Raw genomic sequence first — 15,490 nt, 5'->3', positions numbered from 1 at the left:
ATTGGCAGATGAGGAATTTTATGAGGTCTTACAGACAGATCCTGCTCAAGAACACCTGACAGCGTATAATCTATTGGTCAAGAAGGGCTTTGAAAAAGGGATCCTGAGTAAGAAAGAGAGAGAGTTCCTTACAGTTACGAATCCCTGCACGTCATTGTTCTACCATTTACCTAAGATCCATAAGAGTCTGCTAGATCCACCAGGCAGACCGATCATTTCAGGTCTCAAATCCCTAACAAGGAATTTATCGCAGTATGTAGATGTACATTTGCAGCCGTTGGTGACACAATTCCCCTCCCACTTGAGAGACACCACACATCTTCTCACTGATATTTTGGACAAGGGCTGGGAGGATACATACATCTGGGCCACCCTGGATGTATCTGCTTTGTACACCAACATCCCACATAACAAAGGGCTGATGGCAGTAAGCAATGCCCTGGCCGGTGATTCTAAACTACCACCTCACCAACAGGAATTTTTATTAGAAGCAATCCGATTTATATTGGAACATAATACCTTCGAGTTTGGAGGAAAAACCTTTTTACAAAAACACGGCACAGCCATGGGTGCGAAATTTGCACCCAGTTATGCTAACATATACATGGGCGAATTCGAGAAAGATGTTATATATGGATCTGATCACGGGGCCTTGAGAGTGGTTTATTATAAACGATATATTGATGACCTCCTCTTCATATGGAACGGTACGGCTGAGGAGTTCAATCTTTTTACGAATGAATTGAATAAGAACGATTGGGGCCTTAAATTTACGGGGAAGACTAGCCCATTTGAAATAGAATATCTGGATTTAGTCCTGATGAGCAACAACCAGAAAATCAGTACTAGAACTTTCTTTAAAGAAGTTGACTGCAACGGATTCTTGGACTACAAAAGCTGCCATCTGAGGAAATGGAAGCAGAATGTGCCTTACGGACAATTCAAACGCATAAGGCGGAATTGTACACAAACATCTACTTATCAAGAACAAAGCCTTACATTGTCCAAAAGATTCCACGAAAAAGGCTACCCTAAAGCGGTTGTCGCAGCAGCCCAGAAAAAAGCAGCTAGTTTATCCCAACGTGATTGTCTAAACCCTTGGCTAGGGGGGCACCAGGAACAGTTCAAATGTAACTTCCTAACGACCTACAGTGGTGCTCATACAAATATCAGAACCATAATAAAGAAATATTGGCCGATCCTTTTGAATGATCCCCACCTACAAAGCTCTATACCTCCAGCACCGAAGTTTACCTTCAGGAGAGCCAGAACGCTTAAAAGTATATTAGCTCCGAGTAGGTTGAGGTCCTTTAAAAAACAATCACGCTCTACCTTGGCCAATTCGCACACACAGACGGGCAGCTACCGTTGTAACAAGAGACGGTGTAAATGCTGTTCATCTATCTCTAATGGGGTAAAACAAGTTACAAGTAGAGTTACAAAAGAAACCTTTACTATCCCTAACCATCTGAACTGTGCATCCTCTTATATAGTATATCTTTTAGAATGCCCTTGTGGGCTCCAGTATATTGGCCGCACCACTATGCCCCTAAGAAATAGGTTGAACAAACACCGTTCAAATGTGGCAAATGGCTATATGAAACACAGCGTATCGAGACATGCGGCCAGACATCATAATAATAGCTTTATTGGCTTCAAAGTTACCCCTATAGACTTTATTCCTACTCATGTCAATGACAGATTTGGGGTTCTTAAAAAGAGGGAAATCTTTTGGATTTATAAGTTTGATTGCCTGGCGCCTAAGGGGTTAAATGAAATGCTGGAGGATGTTACTAGATAAAGTTCAGCATTGCCATAATCCAGCCCCTACCATCTCTCGGGTTGAGGTTAATTTTTAATTTTTAGACTCTTCTAATTATTTTTAGTTCATTCTTAATCACTTTTCAGCTAATTTTTAGCTTGGTTTATTTAATCTTATATAGTTTTATTATCATGTTAATAGCACCAATTAGATATGGGTCTCCTAGCTGCTCCCAACAGGTTCTGACTACTGCTATCATCTCTAATAGGATATTTCCTGTTGAGGCTTGCATAGGAGTGTTTTATGTATTATTGTTTTTGCCCAGTGTTTTTGCCTATGGGGAAAATTTTTTTTTTAATTTTTTTTTTTTCCTTTCTTATGTTTTTAAGATGCAGGTTTTGAGTTGTTAAATATAGACGTCACCCGTCCTAGGGAGTATGATGGGAATTGAACTCGGGTCACTGGTATCCTATGCGACCCGATAACTGTGTTCCTAACTGACTGCACTATGTATCGGACTCATAAGCCCGCGCATGCGCAGTTGCCCGATACCTGACGCCGGGATGTGTTTACACTGGTAACGTGGTCACGGGCTTCCTGCCGTGTGATGTCACTTCCTGCCGCTTATTGTATAAATAGTCGACCTACTGTTGCTTTCCTCTGTTGTTTACTTCAAGCACTAACCCTCAACTTGGGAAGGTAAGCACAGAGGCTGGTTTTCCTATTTACTTGTCATGTATTCTTATTATGTGTTTATATCCTCCCATCAGAACCATTAAGGTTTATGGTAAAAGTATGATTTGAGTGACTCCCCTGGCACTTTATCTAGTGCTTGAGGGATTTTTTACAACATGGCCTGATCTGTATGTTTTATCTATAGTGAGCTATTTATGTTCACCTACAAGTTAATAATGTTTTAGATTGCAATCATCTCTCCTATTTGTGTTGTGTTAGTAAGGTTTATTTCATTTATCAGTTCTATTTTATGTGATTATTCACACATCTAATGAGACTGTAGGAATTATCTTAGCTTAGTCCATAAGTGTAGCAACTTACTGGACCTTATTAGGATATCCTTAGCCTTTGTATAACTGGATATTTTAACTATTTATCTAAATTTTGAAGTATTTATTGCTGTTCTGGATGTTGTTGTTAATTTTAAGGTTGATCATATGCACTTGAGAAAGAGCAGTATGCTCGAAACGCGTTGTGCAAAATAAAGTCTTTTCACTGTACCTGGGCGAGCGCGGTTTTCCTTTCATCTTCCACAAGGAGGACGGTCCCTCTTTTGCTTCATTGCTTTGACGTCTTGCAGGCGTTCCTTCCAGCGGCTGCCCGTGTCCCTGTTGCTTCCAATATTATACGTCATAGAGTTGTTGTGTCACACACAACTCTTCCAGGTGAGCGGCCAATTTTTTGCTTACCTACCTTTCACCCATCATTTCTACACATTGGTCGGCTCGGTGCCCCTCTCTCTCTGAATTTTGTCTCCCCACACAACATTCCTGGGAGGAGGGCTGAAACACCACCCTCCTCCTCCTCCTCTGCCGTTAAGTGGACCCCAGCTAAGAGCTGGAAACGCTGCAACACTGGTGTGGGGAGATGTCAGCGGGCCGTGCTGAAGCTCATCAGCTTGGGGGACAGACAGCACACTGCCTACAAAGTGAGTCATGCCATCCTCGATGAGACGGCAATGTGGTTTTGGCCACTGCACCTGGGCCCAGGCATGTTGTCATGTGTGATAATGGCCGTAACCTGGGATCAGCTCTGTAGCTTGGCAGCCCGCAACATGTTCCATGCCTGGGCCACGTTTTTAACTCATTGCTGCTAATCTTTTTAAAAAAGTACCCCAATGTTCCTGAGCTACTGGTGAAAGTGCGGCGCTTGTGCGGATAGTTTTGAAAGTCTATAGTTGCCGCCGCTAGCCTCTATGCACTCCTACAACGCCGGTATCTGCCCGACCAACGGCTGTTGTGCGACGTCTCCACACTGCTGGAACTAAACATATCATCTCTTGAGCAGAGTGTGTGAGCAGCACAGACCTTTGATGGAGTTCCAACTGCAAAACCCTAGGATATGTCAAAGTCAGCTCCCTCAGTTGCTCAACCATGAGTGGCCATGGGTGGCAGACTTATGTGAAATCCTATCCCATCCATTGAAGTGGACATGAAACATTAGCATGCGCTCATCACAACTCCGGATATGGTAGCTGCGTTAAGCAGGGTGCAGGGTTGAACACAGACCAGGCCCGAGCACCAGGAACAGGTGTTAGAAATACTGCCGCATCCGCCATTTCCTTCCAATTTTGTGGTTGTGGACCCACCACCGACGTTTGAGGATGATGAGACACAGTTGCCATCAGGGAAAGCTGTGGTCATGTGCGGTTTGCAGTAAGGGGACAGTGCGCAATTGGAAGAGGAGTTGGTGGATGACGAGGCCACCGACCCCACATGGACAGGGGTGATGTCTAGGGGCTAAAGCAGTGTAGATGTAGAGGGAAGCTAAATCAACAAAAAACCTGGGTAGAAGCAAAGGCATAAACTGGGGTGATGTTTAGGGGCTAAAGCAGTGTAGATGTGGAGGGAAGCTAATTCAACAAAAAACCTGGGTAGAAGCAAAGACATAAACTGGGGTGATGTTTAGGGGCTAAAGCAGTGTAGATGTGGAGGGAAGCTAATTCAACAAAAAACCTGGGTAGAAGCAAAGACATAAACTGGGGTGATGTTTAGGGGCGAAAGCAGTGTAGATGTTGAGGGAAGCTAAGCAGCAAAAACAGTGGGTAGAAGCAAAGGCATGCAAAACTCTACCCTGTTGGAAGACATTCCTAGGTCTGGGACACATTAATGGCCCCCTTGGACAAATTACTGCCACTCAAAGGCCTAGCGTCACCAGGAAGGACAAGTATAGTCGCATGTTGTGGGAATACCTGGCCGACCCCAGCTCTGTCCTCTCCGATCCCTATGTGCTCTGTGCACTTATTTTCTCATCTTTTTTTTCTGCACTGTACATCTCTTGCCTACTTCCTTTTGGATCTCAGAAGTGGTGGTCCACTTCAAGAAATGGTAACTTCAGTGCTGGAGTTGTCAAGACAGTGTAACGGGATTAGCTGAGGGATCGCTGTCTTAGCCACTTTTTGGCACAAAATTAAATTTTGAAGCCAAGTATGGTGCAAGTATATGATGCAAGGACACCTACACATCTATCTCTGACACATTGGGGAGTTCACCCTCATGCGCCCTTTTGGCCTGCACCATCATGCGCCTCTTCCGAGCCACTCCACATCTCCCAAGCTTTTCATTGCAGGCAGAAGTACAACACAACCCACCCCCATGCCCAAGCCTTTAACAGCCTCATCGATAAACTGCTGGCCCTGGAGATGTTGGTGTTTGTTTATGCTTCTGGATACCCAGGCCTTCCGTCAGCAGATGGAAGCTGGGGCACCTCCCTATGCTGGGCCTAGTCGTTACTACTTCTCTTGGTGTGCTGTCCCTGCCTTGCACCTGCATGTGTCCCATAACATCAGTCGGGCCCAGAGCTCTGCGCTTTGCTGCAAGGTCCACTTGACCACCGACACATGGACAAGCGCCTGTGGTCAGGGATGCTGCAGTTCTTATCTTTAAGGACAGGCAGGGTGAATGTGGTGGAGTCTGGTCCCCGGGTGCAAACTGGGGTGGCCTATTTCCTCTCCCAGGCCAAAATTCATGGCAGGAGTAGACTGAAACCCTACTACGCTGCAATCTCCACCCCAGCTACTAGCGGCAAATGCTGTAACACTGGCGTGGGGAGATGTCAGCAGGCCGTGCTGAAGCTCATCAGCTTGGGGGACAGACAGCACAGTGCCTCCGAGGTCAGGGATGCCATCCTGGCTGAGATGGCAATGTTTTTTTCCCTGCTACACCTGGGGCCTGGCATTTTTGCGCCTGTGATAATGGCTGGAACCTGGTAGCAGATCTGGAGCTTGCCAGACTCAAACACAGTCCACACATGACCCACGTTTTCAACTTGTTGGTGCCATGTTTCTTTGAATCCTACACCATTGTGCCTGATATACAGGTCAAAGTGGGGCCATTTTCGTAAGTGAGAACTAGCCTCTGCTAGGCAGAAAACATTCAGAGCACACTCCTCTCATCTTCGCACCGTTGGCTGGCGGAGGAAGACGAGGGGGATGGAGTGGCATCTGATGTCCCTGTCCCACACGAGGCTAGAGGGTGCACTTCAGTGCATCCCATTGCTTCACCACAAATGGTGTGAAGGGGAGTGGAAAATGGAGGAAATGGAGAGTGACCCTTACAGTTGGGGCCAGCAAAGGCATGCCAAGTAACACACTGGCACACATGGCTGACTTCATGTTGGGTTGCTTTTCAAGAGTCTAACGCATACTTCACATCATGGAGAACAAATAATACTGGATTTTTCCAAGCCTCGAACCACAGTCTAGGTTTAATGTCTGTTCCTTTCTTATATTAGGGGAGAGGAACAAAAAATTACTTAAGTGATGCGTTTAGCGTACATAGACTGACTATTAATGTGTATCCCACTTAGTGTTGTTGGGGTTAAACACCGTCACAACCTGGCTAAAGCTTCTATAGCTGTTAATAAAGTCAACAAAGTTGCAGACAGATTAGATTTAGAACATGTTGTCTTCATTGTCAAAATCCTCTATATAGGTAATGTGTTTTTTGGGCCGAGCTGTCTGGGAACGAGCTGGTGCAGCACTGACAACCTGGGTGAATATGGAAAGAGCCTGAGATGTAGGGTGAATGTATCCCCAAATTATTTGAGGAATTTCCACTCAGAAACTGGCACTATATGGCAGTAGCAAGAATTGAGGGTATATGTAGGCCCAATATATTGTTTGAATTCCCAGTCAGAAAATGGCACTATATACCAGTAGCAAAAATTGTGGGTGCACATAACCCGAATATAGTCTTTGAATTCCCAGTCAGAAAATGGCACTATATACCAGTAGCAAAAATTGTGGGTGCACGTAACCCCAATATAGTCTTTGAATTCCCAGTCAGAAAATGGCACTATATACCAGTAGCAAAAATTGTGGGTGCACGTAACCCCAATATAGTCTTTGAATTCCCAGTCAGAAAATGGCACTATATACCAGTAGCAACAATTGTGGGTGTATATAGCCCCAATTCTATTGCTAGGGGACTTCCAGTGTATTTCTGGGGTGGAGGTGGGGGGGGCACACCGTTGGAACGTGGATCAGGAGTATATATAGGGTATACGGGAATACACTGTCAGTGTATTCCATTCAGGATCCTGGGAAAGCTGGGTTGCGGCGATTGAGCCCGTCATTGCCACGTTACACTGACAAGCTTCTCCCTGGAATTTAGCTCTTACAAGAGCTGTTGGTTATCTTCTCCTTCCTATCCTATTCTACCCCTGCCTACCAGAATCTAAGCCCTAGCTAACTGGACGGAAACTTCCGTCCCCGGTGAATTGCAAGCTCAGAATGACGTGAACCTGGGCGGCGCTGTTCTTTTAAATCAGAGGTCACATGTTTTCGGCAGCCAATGGGTTTTTCCTACTTTTTTCAACGTCACCGGTGTCGTAGTTCCTGTCCCACCTACCCTGCGCTGTTATTGGAGCAAAAAAGGCGCCAGGGAAGGTGGGAGGGGAATCGAGTAATGGCGCACTTTACCACGCGGTGTTCGATTCGATTCGAACATGGCGAACAGCCTGATATCCGATCGAACATGTGTTATTAGGGCCTGATTAGTCAGCTGAATCTTTACCCTACACCCTTTAGGTGCCTGGCTGGAATGTACCTGTCTTCCCAGACCACACCCTTCACTCTCTCACATACCTCCCCCCTCGGGGCACACTCCAGCCACCAAACAATAAGTTCGGGACAAGGCATTCGCATTGCCTTGCAGTTTCCCGGCTCTGTGCTCCACTGTGAACCTAAAGTTCTGAAGTGACAAAAGCCACCTAGTCACCCTGGCATTCTTGTCCTTGGTCCTGCTCATCCAAGTGAGGGCCGAGTGGTCGGTCACTAAACGGAACTGCCTCCCAAGCCCTCAGGGCCTCAAATGCCCATTTTATGGCCAGACACTCCTTCTTCCACTATGCTGTAGTTCTTTTCTGCTAGCGTGAGTTTCCTGCTCAGGTAGGTGACTAGATGCTCTTCTCCATTCACCTCCTGAGACAGGACAGCTTCCAGCCCTACATCTGATGTATCCACCTGGACCACAAACTCCCACCTGAAGTTGGGCGTAATTAGGACAGGCAATCCACACAAGGCCATCTTTAGCGCCTGAAAAGCACTTTCGGCCTGGTCATTCCACTGCACCACAATGGACCTTTTACCCTTTAGAAGGTCCATCAGGGGAGCAGATACTGTGGCAAAGTTGGGTATAATCCGCCTGTAATACTCAACAATGCCCAGGAATTACCTAACTTGTTTGGTGCTCAGAGGTCGATGCCATTCCCAGATAGCGTCGACCTTATTGACCTGGGGTTTGATTATACCACGGCCAATCACATACCCCAAATAGCGTGTCTCCTCCATCTCCAAAGCACACTTTTTGGGGTTGGCAGTCAGACCGGCTGTTCTCAAAGAATCCACTACTGCTTGTACCTTGGATAAATGACTCTCCCAGTCATTGCTGAAAATGATGATGTCATCCTGATACACCGAGGTGTACTTTCTATGAGGTTTCAACACTATGTCCATTAACCGTTGGAATGTAACTGGGGCCCAATGGACCCGAACGTTAACACGACATAGTGAAAAAGTCCCTCAGGGATGATAAAGGAAGTCTTTTCTGTCAGGTGTACCTGCCAATATCCCTTAGTGAGATTAAGCGTAGAGACGTATCGGGCCCCTCCCAGTCTTTCAATAAGTTTGTCTACCTCTACCCGAGGCATGGGGTAGGCATCAAACTTAGACACCTCATTTAGTTTCCTGTAGTCATAACAGAAACGCAATGTCCCATCTGGTTTGGGTACTAGAACAATGGGACTGGCCCATTCAATTTTGGACTCCTCAATGACTCCTAATTTTAACATTTTCTGCACCTCCCCTGAAATGGCTTGACGGTGAGCCTCAGGGACCCAGTAAGGCCTCATCCGCACTTTCATATGGGGCTCAGTAACAATTTCATGCATGATTAGAGATGTACGCCCGGGTTGTTGAGAGAACACATCTGTATTCCTCACTACAAACTATTTGCACTCTTGTTACTGGTTTTTTGTGAGGGTCTCTGATATTCCTACCCCTGCTGCTACCTCTGTAGTCCCAACTACAGCCTGTGGGGATTTCACGGGAGACAGTTTAGCTGAAGACCTTTCTGTAAGCAGACTGTCTTTTCACACCTTTAGCAGGTTTACATGATAAACCTGTTCAGGTTTTTTCCTACCTGGCTAACGAACCTTGTAGTTAATTTCCCCTATCTTTTCCATTACCTGATAGGGGCCTTGCCATTTGGCAAGAAACTTACTCTCCACTGTTTGAGTACAAGTACTCGGTCACCGGGTTTAAAGGTCCTTACCCTCACCGACCTATTGTAAACACGGCTCTTTGCCTTTGGGGCCTCCTGCAGATGTTCTCTAACCATGGGCATGACTGCCGCTATCCTGTCCTGCATACCAGCAATATGTTCAATAACACTTTTGGGGGGGGGGGTACTTGCTCCCACGTCTCTTTGGCGATATCCAAGAGACCCCTAGGATGTCTGCCGTAAACCAACTCAAAAGGGGAAAACCCAGTGGAAACCTGCGGTACCTCACGAATGGCAAACATCAAATAGGGTAGCAGAACATCCCAGTCTTTTCCATCCTTGCTCACCACCTTTTTCAGCATATTTTTAAGATTTTGTTAAACCGTTCTACTAACCTGTCTGCCTGGAAATGGTAAACAGATGTACAGTGTTGTCCAAAAGTATTGGCACCCCTGCAATTCTGTCAGATAATACTCATTTTCTTCCAGAAAATGATTGCAATCACAAATTGTTTGGTATTATCTTCATTTAATTTATCTTCAATGGAAAACCACAAAAAAAATTGTCAAAAAGCCAAATTGGATATAATTCCACACCAAAAATAAAAAAGGGGGTGGACAAAAGTATTGGCTCAGTTTGAAAAATCATGTGATGCTTCTCTAATTTGTGTAATTAACAGCAACTATTACTTACCTGAGGCACCTAACAGGTGGTGGCAATAACTAAATCGCACTTGCAGCCAGTTGAAATGTATTAAAGTTGACTCAACCTCTGTCCTGTGTCCTTGTGTGTACCACATTGAGCATGGAGAAAAGAAAGAAGACCACAGAACTGTCTGAGGACTTGAGAAGCAAAATTGTGAGGAAGCATGAACAATCTCAAGGCTACAAGTCCATCTCCAAAGACCTGAATGTTCCTGTGTCTACCGTGCGCAGTGTCATTAAGAAGTTTAAAGCCCATGGTACTGTGGCTAACCTTCCTAGATGTGGACAGAAAACAAAAATTGAGAGATTTCAACGCAAGATTGTGCAGATGGTGGATAAAGAACCCCAACTAACATCCAAACAAGTTCAAGCTGCCCTGCAGTCCGAGGGTACAACAGTGTCAACCCGTACTATCCATCAGCGTCTGAATGAAAAGGGACTGTATGGTAGGATACCCAGGAAGACCCCACTTCTTACCCAGAGACATAAAAAGTTTGCCAAAACTTACCTGAGAAAGCCAGAAAGCCAAAAACATTTTGGAAGAATGTTCTCTAGTCAGATGAGACAAAAGTAGAGCTTTTTGGGAAAAGTCATCAACAGCGTTTACAAAAAAAAAAAAAAAAAAAAGAAAAAAAAGAGGCCTTCAAAGAAAAGAACACGGTCCCTACACTCAAACATGGCAGAGGTTCCCTGATGTTTTGGGGTTGCTTTGCTGCCTCTGGCACTGGACTGCTTGACCGTGTGCATGGCATTATGAAGTCTGAGGACTACCAACAAATTTTGCAGCATAATGTAAGGCCCAGTGTGAGAAAGCTGTCTCCCTCAGACGTCATGGGTCTTCTAGCAGGACAATGACCCAAAACACACTTCAAAAAGCACTAGAAAATGGTTTGAGAGAAAGCACTGGAGACTTCTAAAGTGGCCAACAATGAGTCCAGACCTGAATCCCATAGAACACCTGTGGAGAGATCTCAAAATGGCAGTTTGGAGAAGGCACCCTTCAAATCTCAGGGACCTGGGGCAGTTTGCCAAAGAAGAATGGTCTAAAATTCCAGCAGAGCCTTGTAAGAAACTCCTTGATGGTTACCGGAAGCGGTTGTTCACAGTTATTTTGTCTAAAGGTTGTGCTACCAAGTATTAGGCTGAGGGTGCCAATATTGTTGTCTGGCCCATTTTTGGAGTTTTGTGTAAAATGATCAATGATTTGACTTTTTCTATTCTCTTTTGTGTTTTTTCATTGCAAGCAAAATAAATGAAGATATTAATACCAAAGAGTTTATGCTTGCAATCATTTTCTGGAAGAAAATGAGTATTATCTGACAGAATTGCAGGGGTGCCAATACTGTACGCAACTGTTTGATATTAAAATTTACACAATTCCCTGGTGACTTTAGACATAAACGGGGTACCCTGATCTGTGAGGATCTCCTTGGGTAGTCCCACTCGGCAAAACACGGCAAACAACTCTTTGGCTATAAACTTTGCTGACGTGTGCCATAGAGGGATGGCTTGAGGATCTCGGGTAGCATAGTCCATGACTACCTGAATATGCTGATGACCTCGAGCGGACTTAACTAAAGGACCTACCAAGTCCATGGCAATCCTTTCAAAGGGTACCTCAAAAATGGGCAGAGGTACCAGGGGGCTTCGAAAATGTGGCATGGGGGCATGTAACTGACACTCTGGACATGTTTCACAAAACACTTTTACCTCATGATATACCCCTGGCCAATGCGGTCAATATGCAATATGCGGTCCAGCGTTTTTGTGGCACCTAGGTGACCCCCTAGCACGTTTATGTGCCAACTCCAGCACCGTCCAGCAATACGGCTGGGGTACCAGTAATTGCTCTAAGGTCTCACCTCGCACCCTGTCAACTTGGTATAACAACTCCTGGTTGACCACCATGTGGGGGAACACCTCATCAGCGCCTGGGCGCTGAGACACACCATTAATAACAATAACATTTTCCCAGGCCCTTTGCAAAGTGGAATCCTGGTGTTGTGCGGTACCAAAGTTATCATGGCACACTTTCAAATCTGACATCTGAAGTCCGGTACCATCCTCCTCAGCTTCACCTGCCATTACCTCTAGGGGAAACATAGAGCCACACTCCTCTTTTAACATGGTCACCCCTACGGCAGGAACCTTAGAGTCCTGGTCATTAGGTTCGGGCTCAAGGATCTGACCAGACAACACTTGTGGTATTCTTGGGGCTGTATCCTCTGACCCTTGCTTTCCCCGCCACAGAGTCCAAAATAGGGGAAAGTCCCGTCCCAGAATGAGGTCATGGGGCAAGTTCTTAACAACCCCTACCTCATGTCGGCTCTCTCCACAGGGGGTCTGGATGGAGACAATCATGGTTGGGTAGTCTCTTATATCTCCATGTATGCACAGGACCCCGACTGTGTGTCCAGTAACAGTCTCGTGGTCAACATAGTTCCCATTAACAAGGGTCACCCGACTGCCAGAATACAGTAGTGCCACCACTAAGCACCCTGCCATGGTCACCTGGCACAGGTGGCGCTCATCAAGTGTCTTGGGTGGCAGCAGTATATACAGGTGCAGCATAGAGGGACACCCTCCAACCCAGGCTGCAGTCCATGGGTTCAGTGGCACGGGGACAATTAGCCGCAACATGGCCCGGCTCTTGGCACTCCCAGCAGATAACAGTCCTTCTCCCCTGGGTCACTACCTTATCCTGGGGAGACAGAGATAAATTGGCCCCTGGGAGTTTGTGGGATTTGAGGGCACCCCTTCCCAAGGGACTGTGTAGCGCAATATTGCTCCACTAACCCCACCAATGCATTGGCGTTTCTTGGGTCACCATGCCCCACCCACCTCTGGATCTTACACGGTAAAGACTTTAGGTTTCGGTCTACGACAACCCGCTCCACAATCTGCGCTGGGGTCAATGTCCCTGGCTGGAGTCACTTCCGGACAAGTTGTACAAGGTGGTACATTTGTGACCTTGGTGGTAACGCCTCCTGGTATTCCCAATTATGGACTCTGAGCCGGGACATTCTGGTCCACAGCCAGTTGGGCCAGGATCTCCGCCTTCATGCGCTAGTTATCACATGCATTCTGTTCACTCAGGTCAAAATAAGCTTGCTGGGGCTCAGCAACTAAGAAAGGAGCCAACACCTCTGCCCAGAGCTGCGGTGGAAGCCTTTCACAGGTGGCGACTCTTTCAAACCCAGTCAGATAGGCCTCTATGTCGTCCTCTGACGTCATCTTGGTCAACGCTTTACAGACCTCTTTCCTGGCATCCCGCTCTGGCTTTGTTAGGTCAGCCTTTTGCTGAGCAGCCAGTAACATGGACATCTGCTTGGCCAAAAGACTGTTGGTCTCCTGTTGTGCTGCATTAGTCTCTGCAAGTTTCTGCTGTAACTGCTGGTTAGTCTCTTGCTGTACTGCAGTGGCCTTTGCCTGTCTCCTGTTAGTCTCTTGTTGCACTGCATTAGCTTGCTGCTGCTGGCAACAACAACAACAACGGGTGGCACAGTACCTGCTTTGGAGGTCCAGTCTGGATAGTTCAACTCTGTCTGTGTGGTACCACAATTCTAGTCTTCACACTCAGTCTGTTATTAGGGCCTGATTTGTCAGCTGACCTCCCTGGTGTGAATCTTTACCATACACTAGGGTTGAGCGATCGTGTTCGGAAAAGATCGGATTCCGATCAGCGATCGAGAAAATTTCACGATCGCCATCGGAATTCCGAACACGATGTTTTTATGTGAGATCGAGATCGGTGATTTTTCCCACAATGCATTGCTTAGCAATATTTTTCCACACCCCCTCTAAGCAGTGGCATAACAAGTGTCTTGTGGGCCGGGGTGCATACTTTGTCCAGGTCCCCCCCCCCCAATGCCCCTTCCCCCCCCCCCATAGCGCCACCCCCCTCCCCCAGCAGTGGTACCCACACAGTATTATATGTGCAGCAGTGGCCCCCTCACACAGTATTATATACCCAGCTGTCCCCTCTCCCCCACAGTATTATATGTCCAGCAGTGTCCGCTCCACAGAATTATATACCCAGCGGTGTCCACCCCACAGTATTATATACCCAACACTGCCCTCCTCCCACACAGTATTACATGCCCAGCGGTGTACCTCCCACAATATTACATGCCCAGCAGAGTTCCCCCCCGTCCACAGTATTATATGCCCATCAGAGTCCCCCCCCCACAGTATTATGTGCCTAGCAGATTCCTCTCCCCCCACAGTATTACATGCCCAGCAGAGCCCCACCCCCCAGTATTATATGCCCAGCAGTGCCCCTCCCTCCTAGTATTATATTCCCAGTGGTGACCCATCACACAGTATTACAAGCCTCCCTCCATTACAGTGCTACTATTGTACTCTGGGGTCTCCTCAGACTCTAGACACTGATACTTACCTTGCCTCACCTTTATGGGCATCCTGGCTCCGATTGTCTGCAGCATCTTCGGCCATCTTTCCGGCGTCTCTGCTGAGGCCCATGATTGGTCCTCAGTGGTCACATGGGGGGGGGGGGCACTGATGTCATTACACCACTGTGCCTCACTGGGGCCGGATCACAGGCCTCAGGCACATGATGGAAAATGTCGGAGGGGTGAGTAAATCTATTAATTATTTTAAATCACCTCCCGGGGCCAGTATATATTGAAAAAGGGCCAGGTGGCATGCTAGGGCCCCTTTTCATGTACAACATGTATAGTATTTGGGGAACCAAGCTTTCTCCAACTGCTGTCACAGTGGTACCAGGCCCCGGCCATCTCCAGCTAGCTGCGGGCCTTGTATCTTGCCAAACCCTGTCACGGTCGCACTCCCTGTGAACACGATCATTACACTCCTGTTTCTTGGTCTCCATCTATTATACACTAGGATCTAAAGAGAACCTAGAGAATAATAACTTCACTTCTGGTTTGTGACAAACTTGATCAAAATAAATCTTCAGAGATTTGCTTTTTAGCATTTCTATATTTCTATGCCGTTCATATCGTGGTGTGTTCAATACATACACATTCATCATCTTGCAGCAGTTGAACAATTCGGTGAAGTATATCTGTGAGAGAAGAGCTGAAATAAAAAAAAATATATATTTTTATTAGCAATCTGAAAAAAAAAATAGTATAATAAAGACTAATGTACAGAAAATGTTCTCTATTTACTATTGGAAAAATACGGGCAGAGTGTCAGGATCTGAATTATTTATAAAACAATAGTGTGTTTTTTGGTGGTGTTCGTCTGAGGATTTGAGTTGGTGTTCTGTTGTTTTCTAGTCAAATCTCTTCGCCACTGAGCTGCTGGGATAGTGGTTGGGTACCTGCCACAGTGTCTACTTGAGCTTGCTTTGTGACTCAGTGGATGCGAGCTTCAGGTGTGTGTAATTGTCGTCAACATATCAGGTCTTTCCAGGGTCTGTAAAAGGCTGACTGCTGGCTTCAGCCCTCACCAGTTTTGGTGGTTACTATTTAGGATTTTTGGCCCAGTCTAGAAGGAGAGATTAGTTAGCGTTGTACGGTTTCTGGAGCAGAATTGGAAGGGGTGTGAGTTTTTTTTCTGTGTGAGAGTCTGTTTTCCCT

General features: G+C 46.3%; 1 protein-coding gene across 1 annotated transcript in view; it reads right to left on the bottom strand.

Moving 5' to 3' along the window:
* The window catches only part of LOC142213308 (F-actin-uncapping protein LRRC16A-like), a 293,690-nt gene extending 278,758 nt beyond the window's left edge, over positions 1-14,932 (bottom strand). Inside the window, exon 1 of the mRNA XM_075281626.1 lies at positions 14,927-14,932. The gene's annotated coding sequence lies outside the window, so the exon portion shown is untranslated. The remainder of the gene's footprint in view (positions 1-14,926) is intronic.
* Between the last annotated feature and the right edge of the window lie 558 nt (positions 14,933-15,490).

Source organism: Leptodactylus fuscus, chromosome 7 (assembly GCF_031893055.1).
Source record: "Leptodactylus fuscus isolate aLepFus1 chromosome 7, aLepFus1.hap2, whole genome shotgun sequence".
Taxonomy (NCBI): Eukaryota; Metazoa; Chordata; class Amphibia; order Anura; family Leptodactylidae; genus Leptodactylus; species Leptodactylus fuscus.
Note: the sequence above shows the minus strand (reverse complement) of the source record. Positions and strands in the feature narration are given on the sequence as shown.